Below are 11,091 nucleotides of genomic sequence, written 5' to 3'. Positions count from 1 at the left end.
GATAGGATGATCTCTATGATGCATCTGTAAAAGTTGGTGAAAGTCAGTGTGGACATGCCGAATTTCCTTAGTTTCCTGAGGAAGTATAGGTGCTGTTGTGCTTTCTTGGTGATAGCGTCAACGTGGGTGGACCAGGACAGATTTTGTGCACCCCTAGGAATTTGAAACTGCTAACCATCTCCACCTCAGCCCCATTGATGCTGACAGGTGTGTGTACAGTACTTGCTTCCTGAAGTCAATGACCAGCTCTTAAGTTTTTCTGGCATTGAGGGATAAATTGCTGTCGTTACACCAAATTGAATGGCAAATTCAGGATAAACTTCTTTATCCAGAGAGTGGGGAGAATGTGGTTCCCATAGGGAGTAGTTAAGACAAAGAGCAGATAGGTATTTAAGGAACAGCTAGATTAGCACATGAGGGATGATAGGAAAGTTGACTAGGCTAGAGAAGGTTTATATAGGGCAAAGGTACCAGCACAAACCAATTAGACTGAATGGCCTGTTTCTGTGCTGTGCTGGGGGGGGGGGGGGGGGGATGACGTGCTACCCTTCCCTTCTCTGCTGCTGTGCTGCATCCTTATTCAGACTCGAATCGAAAAGCAGAATACTGCGGATTCTGGAAATCTGAAATTAAAAAGGGAAAATGCAGGAGTACCCGACAGAGCAGACAGAATCTCCTGGGGAGAAAGAAACAGAGTTAACACTTCAGAACTGATGAAAGGTCATAGACTTGAAATCTTAACTCGCTTTCTCTCTTTTTATACAGGTGCTGCCTGATTGGCCAGGTATTTCTTGCATTGTCAGGTTTTATTTGTGATGCAGAGTGATGGATAATTCTGTAGGATTGGTCAGGTCGGTGCCAGGTGTAACGGGGTGAGCGCTAGGACCCTGCGGCCTCCGGTTGTTCCAGGCGCGCTCCCGCGGCCGCGCGCAGGTTTCCTTCACAACCAAGATGGCGGCGGGCGGAACGCAGAGCGCGGCGGCTGCGCGGCTGTCAGCGGCCGCCACTCACCGTCAATGAACAACACCGCGTTGTCCGCTTTGTTTGATTGATCTAAGTGAGGAGGAGGGAAGCGGGGAGACGCCACGGGAGGAGTCTCGGCGGGAGCCCCGGCAGAGGTGAGTTGTGCACGGAGCCGCTTCCACAGACAGATCGGCCGCTGCAGCCAGCGGCTGCCGGCAGGGGCCAGTGCGCAGGCGCAGTGCTGCAGGCCGAGGTCAGTGCGCAGGCGCGGTGCCGGCTGCTTGCTCATTGAGACAGGAGCGACATTTAAATAGGTGACCCCCCAGTGCCCTCTCCCTGGGATAATAACACCCAGATCCTGGGATAATAACACCCTCTCCCTGGGATAATAACACCCAGATCCTGGGATAATAACACCCTCTCCCTGGGATAATAACACCCTCTCCCTGGGATAATAACACCCTCTCCCTGGGATAAGAACACCCAGATCCTGGGATAATAACACCCTCTCCCTGGGATAATAACACCCAGATGCTGGGATAATAACACCCAGATGCTGGGATAATAACACCCTCTCCCTGGGATAAGAACACCCAGATCCTGGGATAATAACACCCAGATCCTGGGATAATAACACCCAGATCCTGGGATAATAACACCCTCTCCCTGGGATAATAACACCCAGATCCTGGGATAATAACACCCAGATCCTGGGATAATAACACCCAGATCCTGGGATAATAACACCCTGATCCTGGGATAATAACACCCTGATCCTGGGATAATAACACCCAGATCCTGGGATAATAACACCCTCTCCCTGGCATAATAACACCCTGATCCTGGGATAATAACACCCAGATCCTGGGATAATAACACCCTCTCCCTGGGATAATAACACCCTGATCCTGGGATAATAACACCCAGATCCTGGGATAATAACACCCTGATCCTGGGATAATAACACCCAGATCCTGGGATAATAACACCCTCTCCCTGGGATAATAACACCCTGATCCTGGGATAATAACACCCAGATCCTGGGATAATAACACCCAGATCCTGGGATAATAACACCCTGATCCTGGGATAATAACACCCTCTCCCTGGGATAATAACACCCAGATCCTGGGATAATAACACCCTGATCCTGGGATAATAACACCCTGATCCTGGGATAATAACACCCAGATCCTGGGATAATAACACCCTGATCCTGGGATAATAACACCCAGATCCTGGGATAATAACACCCTGATCCTGGGATAATAACGCCCTCTCCCTGGGATAATAACACCCTGATCCTGGGATAATAACACCCAGATCCTGGGATAATAACACCCTCTCCCTGGGATAAGAACACCCAGATCCTGGGATAATAACACCCAGATCCTGGGATAATAACACCCAGATCCTGGGATAATAACACCCAGATGCTGGGATAATAACACCCTCTCCCTGGGATAATAACACCCAGATCCTGGGATAATAACACCCAGATCCTGGGATAATAACACCCTCTCCCTGGGATAATAACACCCAGATCCTGGGATAATAACACCCAGATCCTGGGATAATAACACCCTGATCCTGGGATAATAACACCCAGATCCTGGGATAATAACACCCTCTCCCTGGCATAATAACACCCTGATCCTGGGATAATAACACCCAGATCCTGGGATAATAACACCCCCTCCCTGGGATAATAACACCCTGATCCTGGGATAATAACACCCAGATCCTGGGATAATAACACCCTGATCCTGGGATAATAACACCCAGATCCTGGGATAATAACACCCTCTCCCTGGGATAATAACACCCAGATCCTGGGATAATAACACCCAGATCCTGGGATAATAACACCCTCTCCCTGGGATAATAACACCCAGATCCTGGGATAATAACACCCTGATCCTGGGATAATAACACCCTGATCCTGGGATAATAACACCCAGATCCTGGGATAATAACACCCTGATCCTGGGATAATAACACCCAGATCCTGGGATAATAACACCCAGATGCTGGGATAATAACACCCTCTCCCTGGAATAATAACACCCTGATCCTGGGATAATAACACCCAGATCCTGGGATAATAACACCCAGATCCAGGGATAATAACACCCAGATCCAGGGATAATAACACCCTCTCCCTGGGATAATTACACCCTGATCCTGGGATAATAACACCCAGATCCTGGGATAATAACACCCTGATGCTGGGATAATAACACCCAGATGCTGGGATAATAACACCCTCTCCCTGGGATAAGAACACCCAGATCCTGGGATAATAACACCCAGATCCTGGGATAATAACACCCAGATCCTGGGATAATAACACCCTCTCCCTGGGATAATAACACCCAGATCCTGGGATAATAACACCCAGATCCTGGGATAATAACACCCAGATCCTGGGATAATAACACCCTGATCCTGGGATAATAACACCCTGATCCTGGGATAATAACACCCAGATCCTGGGATAATAACACCCTCTCCCTGGCATAATAACACCCTGATCCTGGGATAATAACACCCAGATCCTGGGATAATAACACCCTCTCCCTGGGATAATAACACCCTGATCCTGGGATAATAACACCCAGATCCTGGGATAATAACACCCTGATCCTGGGATAATAACACCCAGATCCTGGGATAATAACACCCTCTCCCTGGGATAATAACACCCTGATCCTGGGATAATAACACCCAGATCCTGGGATAATAACACCCAGATCCTGGGATAATAACACCCTGATCCTGGGATAATAACACCCTCTCCCTGGGATAATAACACCCAGATCCTGGGATAATAACACCCTGATCCTGGGATAATAACACCCTGATCCTGGGATAATAACACCCAGATCCTGGGATAATAACACCCTGATCCTGGGATAATAACACCCAGATCCTGGGATAATAACACCCTGATCCTGGGATAATAACGCCCTCTCCCTGGGATAATAACACCCTGATCCTGGGATAATAACACCCAGATCCTGGGATAATAACACCCTCTCCCTGGGATAAGAACACCCAGATCCTGGGATAATAACACCCAGATCCTGGGATAATAACACCCAGATCCTGGGATAATAACACCCAGATGCTGGGATAATAACACCCTCTCCCTGGGATAATAACACCCAGATCCTGGGATAATAACACCCAGATCCTGGGATAATAACACCCTCTCCCTGGGATAATAACACCCAGATCCTGGGATAATAACACCCAGATCCTGGGATAATAACACCCTGATCCTGGGATAATAACACCCAGATCCTGGGATAATAACACCCTCTCCCTGGCATAATAACACCCTGATCCTGGGATAATAACACCCAGATCCTGGGATAATAACACCCCCTCCCTGGGATAATAACACCCTGATCCTGGGATAATAACACCCAGATCCTGGGATAATAACACCCTGATCCTGGGATAATAACACCCAGATCCTGGGATAATAACACCCTCTCCCTGGGATAATAACACCCAGATCCTGGGATAATAACACCCAGATCCTGGGATAATAACACCCTCTCCCTGGGATAATAACACCCAGATCCTGGGATAATAACACCCTGATCCTGGGATAATAACACCCTGATCCTGGGATAATAACACCCAGATCCTGGGATAATAACACCCTGATCCTGGGATAATAACACCCAGATCCTGGGATAATAACACCCAGATGCTGGGATAATAACACCCTCTCCCTGGAATAATAACACCCTGATCCTGGGATAATAACACCCAGATCCTGGGATAATAACACCCAGATCCAGGGATAATAACACCCAGATCCAGGGATAATAACACCCTCTCCCTGGGATAATTACACCCTGATCCTGGGATAATAACACCCAGATCCTGGGATAATAACACCCTGATCCTGGGATAATAACACCCTCTCCCTGGGATAATAACACCCTGATCCTGGGATAATAACACCCAGATCCTGGGATAATAACACCCTGATCCTGGGATAATAACACCCAGATCCTGGGATAATAGCACTCTCTCCCTGGGATAATAACACCCTGATATTGGGATAATAACACCCTGATATTGGGATAATAACACCCTGATCCTGGGATAATAACACCCTCTCCCTGGGATAATAACACCCTGATCCTGGGATAATAACACCCAGATCCTGGGATAATAACACCCTGATCCTGGGATAATAACACCTTCTCCCTGGGATAATAACACCCTGATCCTGGGATAATAACACCTTCTCCCTGGGATAATAACACCCTGATCCTGGGATAATAACACCCAGATCCTGGGATAATAACACCCTGATCCTGGGATAATAACACCCTGATCCTGGGATAATAACACCTTCTCCCTGGGATAATAACACCCAGATCCTGGGATAATAACACCAGATCCTGGGATAATAACACCCTGATCCAGGGACAATAACACCCTCTCCCTGGGATAATAACACCCAGATCCTGGGCCAATAATACCCTGATCCTGGGATAATAACACCCAGATCCTGGGATAATAACACCCAGATCCTGGGACAATAACACCCTGATCCTGGGACAATAACACCCTGATCCTGGGCTAATAACTCCCTGATCCTGGGATAATAACACCCAGATCCTGGGCTAATACAATAAATAATACTCTGACTCTGGGATAATGTTATAATACATTGCTTTGGGGCTAATATATATTTGCAGATGCGTCAGTGTATATAATCGATGATCTACAATTATCCAGCCTGATTGTGCCTGTTTGGGGTCAGCCACGGCTCAAACATTTCAAATCTTATTTAAAACTCTGGAGGCATCTGCTCAATTTTATTTGAAAATTTCTGGAAGGTTATTTGAAACCATGGATGGCTGAATAATGAATGACAGTATTTATTATTTAAAGGGTCTTCACTTTTCACAAGGTGAAAACGGACAATAACCAGTGAGATATTTGCTGAGTAAGTTTACAGCCCAGTTTTAATCCCTGGGGCAAAGTGTTCCGTTTAAATGTCATCTTGCTCCTAATTCCAACCCGACCCAGCTTTTAAAGATTCTTTTGGGGCAGGTGTTTGTAGATGTGTGAGAGGGAGTAAAACATGTCCTCTGATTGAACTGTGTAGGATTTAGTTGTGTTTTTATAAATTTAGAGTTCATGTTTGATGTTCCATAAACCAAGCAGTTTATTTGAGGAATGAAACCAAACCAAACCAAAACTCAAACTACAGGCTTGTAAAAAGAATTGGAGACTGTTGTTCAGCAATGGAAGGATTAAACAAATGTACATTGATTTGTGGCGGCTTCACTTTACAGCAGATTATTCCGCTGCCTTCAAACGTTTCTATATCCTCATACCCAATGGCATAAGATGAATTCCATGTTAAAATGATTGTCGGGTGTCAGTAGTAAATCCAGGATGTATTTATAAATGGGGGATTTATGATATACTCATTGAGGTTTACCATTGGCTCCATAGATCTATCATCATGTTTTCGATATTGCCTGTGCAAATGTCACCGGGAAAACCCTCTTATGCTTGTAACTTCATGCAATGCAAACTGTTTTTTTATAAGTAAATTGTGAATGGATGAGAGAGAGTGTAATTTCACACTATTACACAGCGGTAAGTTGTATGATGTACAAAAAGAAATGTTTTATTAACAGGCAAGAAATGGGTTAGGAATTGTGTGTGTGTTTTCTAAGTGATGATTGGCCAGCCAAAATCCATGGGTTGGAAGTGGAATTTGAGAGAAATGTTCAGGGTATTTTAACTGAAAGCTTAAAATGGATTCAGATTAAAAGACTGAGATTTGTTTTATTTTTGGATCCAACAGTTTCCTAACAGAGCAGTTGAGATTGGCAAGTTATTTAGCTTCTTACCATTGTTATGGTGTGTCAGCTGAAAGGGGGTGTTAATACAGAGTTTAGGAAAACTCTTGGGTACAGTCATATTGCTGTTGCCGATGTTGACATCGCACTATGCTGCAGTGCAAGTTTAAGAATTTTTCGCACTTTGATTTCACTTTTAACTTCAAAGTCTACAATTAATGAACTATCAGATTTGATTGGTTGACAGCTTGTGATTTGACTCACCTCTGAATATTAACACAATGGGTGGGATTCTCCAAAATGGAGGCAGAGTGTTTGCGCCGTCGTGAACACCGTCGAGGTTCACGACGGCGCGAAACGACCCCTATCCCGACCGATTCAGGGCCTGATAACGGGCTAGGAGCGGCGCGGGAGCGGAGAATCCCAGGCCTTGGCGCCGCGTAAAGGCGGCGCCGCATACATGACGCGGCTGGCGCCGCATAACTGGCGTCACCCGCGCATGAGTGGTTGCCGTCCTCTCCGAGTCCGCCCCGCAAGAAGATGGCGGACGGATCTTGCGGGGCTGCGGAAGAAAGGAGGTCCTCCTTCAGAGAGGACGGCCCGACGATCGGTGGGCACCGATCGCGGGCCACACCCCATTTGAGGACCCCCGGTGGAGGATCCCCCCCCCCCCTTGCAGGCCGCCCCCCCAGTGTTCCCGCACTGTTCCCGCCGGCAGTGACCAGGCGTGGGCGGCGGCGGGGGGAACCCGCCGTTTTGGGCTGGCCGCTCGGCCCATCTGGGCCTGAGACTAGCAGGGGTGCCGGAGAATCGCCATTTTGGGTGTCTTGGGCGATTCTCCGGCCTGCGCAGCGCAGATCTCGACGGGGCCGTTCTCGCCGCTTGGGAGAATCGCGGGAGGGCGTCGGATTGACGTCGCGGGAAAATTTGGTGACCCAGGCGATTCTCCCAACCGGCGCGGGAGCGGAGAATCGCGCCCAAGATGTCAGACAATCCAGGTTTACAAACGGATGTGGAAAAAATATCAAACCATAATCACCCATTTCATAAATTTCAGTTGTAAATCTGGTTTCACTCAGCACCTACATCTCACAGTACAAGGAATGGAATGAATTAACACAGAAAGAAAGAAAGGGCTGTCATTTGCTTCAAATGGAGACTTTTCAAAAGGAATTATTGCAGGTTCCTATGACACAATATTTGTTTAAATGGACTTTAGCTTATACCAATTTTCCCTCTGATGCTTGTGCCACTTTCTCAAGATTGCATTGATTCTCTGCGAGGGGAATAACAATCAAAAGAGAAAATGCTGGAAAATCTCAGCAGGTCTGGCAGCATCTGTAGGGAGAGAAAAGAGTTAACGAAGGGTCATCTGGACTCGAAACGTTAGCTCTTTTCTCTCCCTACAGATGCTGCCAGATCTGCTGAGATTTTCCCCTTTGATTTCAGCTTCCAGCAGCTGCAGTAAATTGCTTTTATCCAGGGGAATAATAATCTTTATCAGTATCACAAATAGGCTTACATTAACACTGCAATGAAGTTACTGTGATTTGGTCTCCCTCATTTCTTGCACAGTAGGAGATCAACTAACGTGTCAATTATTAAAGGATTAAATCTGGATCTTTCCTGGCCTATATGCCTCCTACGCTCACTGGGCAAACTTGCTGTCTCTGTTGGACTCCCAGATGAGGAAAGTGGGACCAGCCAGGATTCCTGCTCCTGAGTGCTAGCGAGAGACACGCCCCAGCTCAAGTGCTTCAATGATGATGTGAGAACAGGTCTAGAACTTGTCTTTTGCCAGTGCTGGTCTGTAGGTGACAGTCATGCTGATTTACCCACGTTTGTGTGTGTTTACATAGCTGGATCACTTTTAAGAAATACTTCTGCAATACTAGCTGAACCTCCAAGAGCTGTGGAAATCTCCTTGTTCCTCTTTTGGAGTAGTTTCCACAACAGCCTGAACACGATTAAATGAACAGTGATTGTACAACTGTTTTTAAATTACAGATTGTAATTATGTGGTGATCCCAATGGTCCCAAAACCACTAGTTTTGGGGCTGTGCGCAGTCTGCCGAAACAGCAGTGCAGAACCTGGATGTTGCTGAAAAGTGCGACATTTTGCCGAAACTTTTTATTTTGCACTCATCAGGACAAAGGCAAGAATACCAAATTTCAAATGGTTGCAACAATTTATACTGCAAGGGAAAAGTGCTGATTGGTTGGAAAGTTGTCTCTGATTGACCAAGGCATTTTCATGGATGGCTTTTCTCATGTTTGTGCTGATAAGTGCAAGATGAAAAGCTTCAGCAACATGTCTCTCTTCAGCAATATTGAAGAAGCAGTGCTGCCAGTGTGAAAACCTCACTATTAAAAGGTTGCCCTTACCCTGTTAGTCTCAAGATGGCAATCATTTGAACTCAAGTGGACGCAGTCTTCTGCTATTTGGATTTGTCAGTGCATCCAGCACAACTTCAGTGCAAAGTCAAACAGTTAGAAGAAATCTCTGAGATCTTTTGGAAACTTTATGAAAGCACAGAGGTTTAGAATCACTGAATAATGTAGAACAGAAGATGGTCATTCAGCCCATGATGCCTTTAGTACATGTGTCCAAGTAATCCACTCCCCTGCTCTTTCCCCATAGACCTCAAGTTCAATTTCCCTTCAAGTTGACTTTGAAATGCTTTGGAAATGTGAATTTCCTACTCTTAAAACCAACTCTGCAAAATACACACAGGTAGGAATCTCGTCTGCTGTTCAGAAATAAATTAAAGTGAATCAGTGATTGCCAGGTTGGTATTGATTCTGCGGTTCCCATTCTCAGTCTACTGGCAGTTAGTATAAAAGCAGTTTTTCATGCAGCATTGATGTGTCATTTTGGACACAACAGAACTTAATTTTAGGAAGGCATGTTTTGTATATTGAGGCCAGTGACCTGAGCTGTTTATCTTCAATGTTCATGCCCTTTGACAAGCAGGAGTCCAGGGGCAAAGAGCAGCAATCATTGTCTTTTTAAAAACATTTTTTAGAGTACCCAATTATTTTTTTCCAATTAAGGGGCAATTTAGCGTGGTCAATCCATCTAGCCTGCACATCTTTGGGTTGTGGGGGCGAAATCCACACAAACACGGGGAGAATGTGCAAACTCCACACGGACAGTGACCCAGAGTTGGATTGAACCTGGGACCTTGGCGCCGTGAGGCAACAGTGCTAAGCACTACGCCACCGTGCTGCCCTACCAAGACCTATAACTCCTTCTTGAAAACATATAATTTTTTTAGCCTCAAATCCTTCCTGTGCTAGTCAATTCCACAGGCTAACTGTTCTCTGGGTGAAAACATTTAGCCTCATCTCAGTCCTAAATGGTTTACCCTTTAGCCTTTGATTGTGACCCATGGTTCTGGACTCCCCCACCGTCGGCAATGTCCTTCCTGCTGTGTTCCCCAACATTTCTGGTATGTTAATTGTGTTCTCCATTGTGAAGAAAACCAAAGTTTGCATTTAGTCGGTCATTATAAATTCCCCTGTTTCTGTCTAAGGAACCGACAAATGTCTTCACCAATCTTTTTCTATTCATGTACCTATAGAAGCTTTTACTGTCAGCTTTTATATTCTCCGTAAGCTCACCCTCTTACTCTATTTTCCCCTTCTTAATCAATCCCTTTGTTCTCCTTTGCTGGTGAGCTTGGACATGAAAAACAAAGTTAATATGCAAGTACAACATGCAATTAGAAAGGCACATTGTATATTGGAGTTCATTGCCAGGGGATTGGAGGATGAGTTGGGTAGTCTTGCTGCAATCGTACAGGGGTTTTGTTTACCAGTGTACTGTGTGCAGTTTTGGTCTCCATACCTTTGGAAAGATCTGCTTGCCTTGGGAGAGTTGCAACAAAGATTCACTGGCTTGATTCCTGGGATGAAAGACTTATTCAATGGAGAGAGATTGAGATAAATTTAACTAATTTATTCTTGTTTCCACGAGGATTGTAGGGAGTATACCATTTTCAGATTCTCTGTGGATCTATAATTACCGGACTTTCTAAATGGCACATTCTTTACTAATAGAGAAAATGTCAATGATAAAAGAGCACGGTCACTTTGTTCACCTCTACCAGCACTGTAGCCACATGATCCAGCGATAATGGAGTTATTGACTAATCATCGTGATCAATGTCTATCGATGAGTTTACAGCAGACAGAGGTTAGGAAAAGGCCCCAGTGATGGGGAGCTTTATGAACAATATGTCCAAAGTTATCTGTTCCTCACGAGCACGCTCCGTCACCA

General features: G+C 45.7%; 1 protein-coding gene across 5 annotated transcripts in view; it reads left to right on the top strand.

Annotated features, from left to right (window-relative positions):
- Window positions 1-956: 956 nt before the first annotated feature.
- The window catches only part of dennd4a (DENN/MADD domain containing 4A), a 241,784-nt gene continuing 231,649 nt past the window's right edge, over window positions 957-11,091 (top strand). For all 5 annotated transcript variants that reach the window (XM_072470324.1, XM_072470323.1, XM_072470320.1 and 2 more), the window contains exon 1: window positions 957-1,118. The gene's annotated coding sequence lies outside the window, so the exon portion shown is untranslated. The remainder of the gene's footprint in view (window positions 1,119-11,091) is intronic.

This window comes from Scyliorhinus torazame, chromosome 12 (assembly GCF_047496885.1).
Source record: "Scyliorhinus torazame isolate Kashiwa2021f chromosome 12, sScyTor2.1, whole genome shotgun sequence".
NCBI classification, from domain to species: Eukaryota; Metazoa; Chordata; class Chondrichthyes; order Carcharhiniformes; family Scyliorhinidae; genus Scyliorhinus; species Scyliorhinus torazame.
The sequence above is the reverse complement of the archived record's forward strand: the minus strand, read 5'-3'. Positions and strand labels throughout refer to the sequence as shown.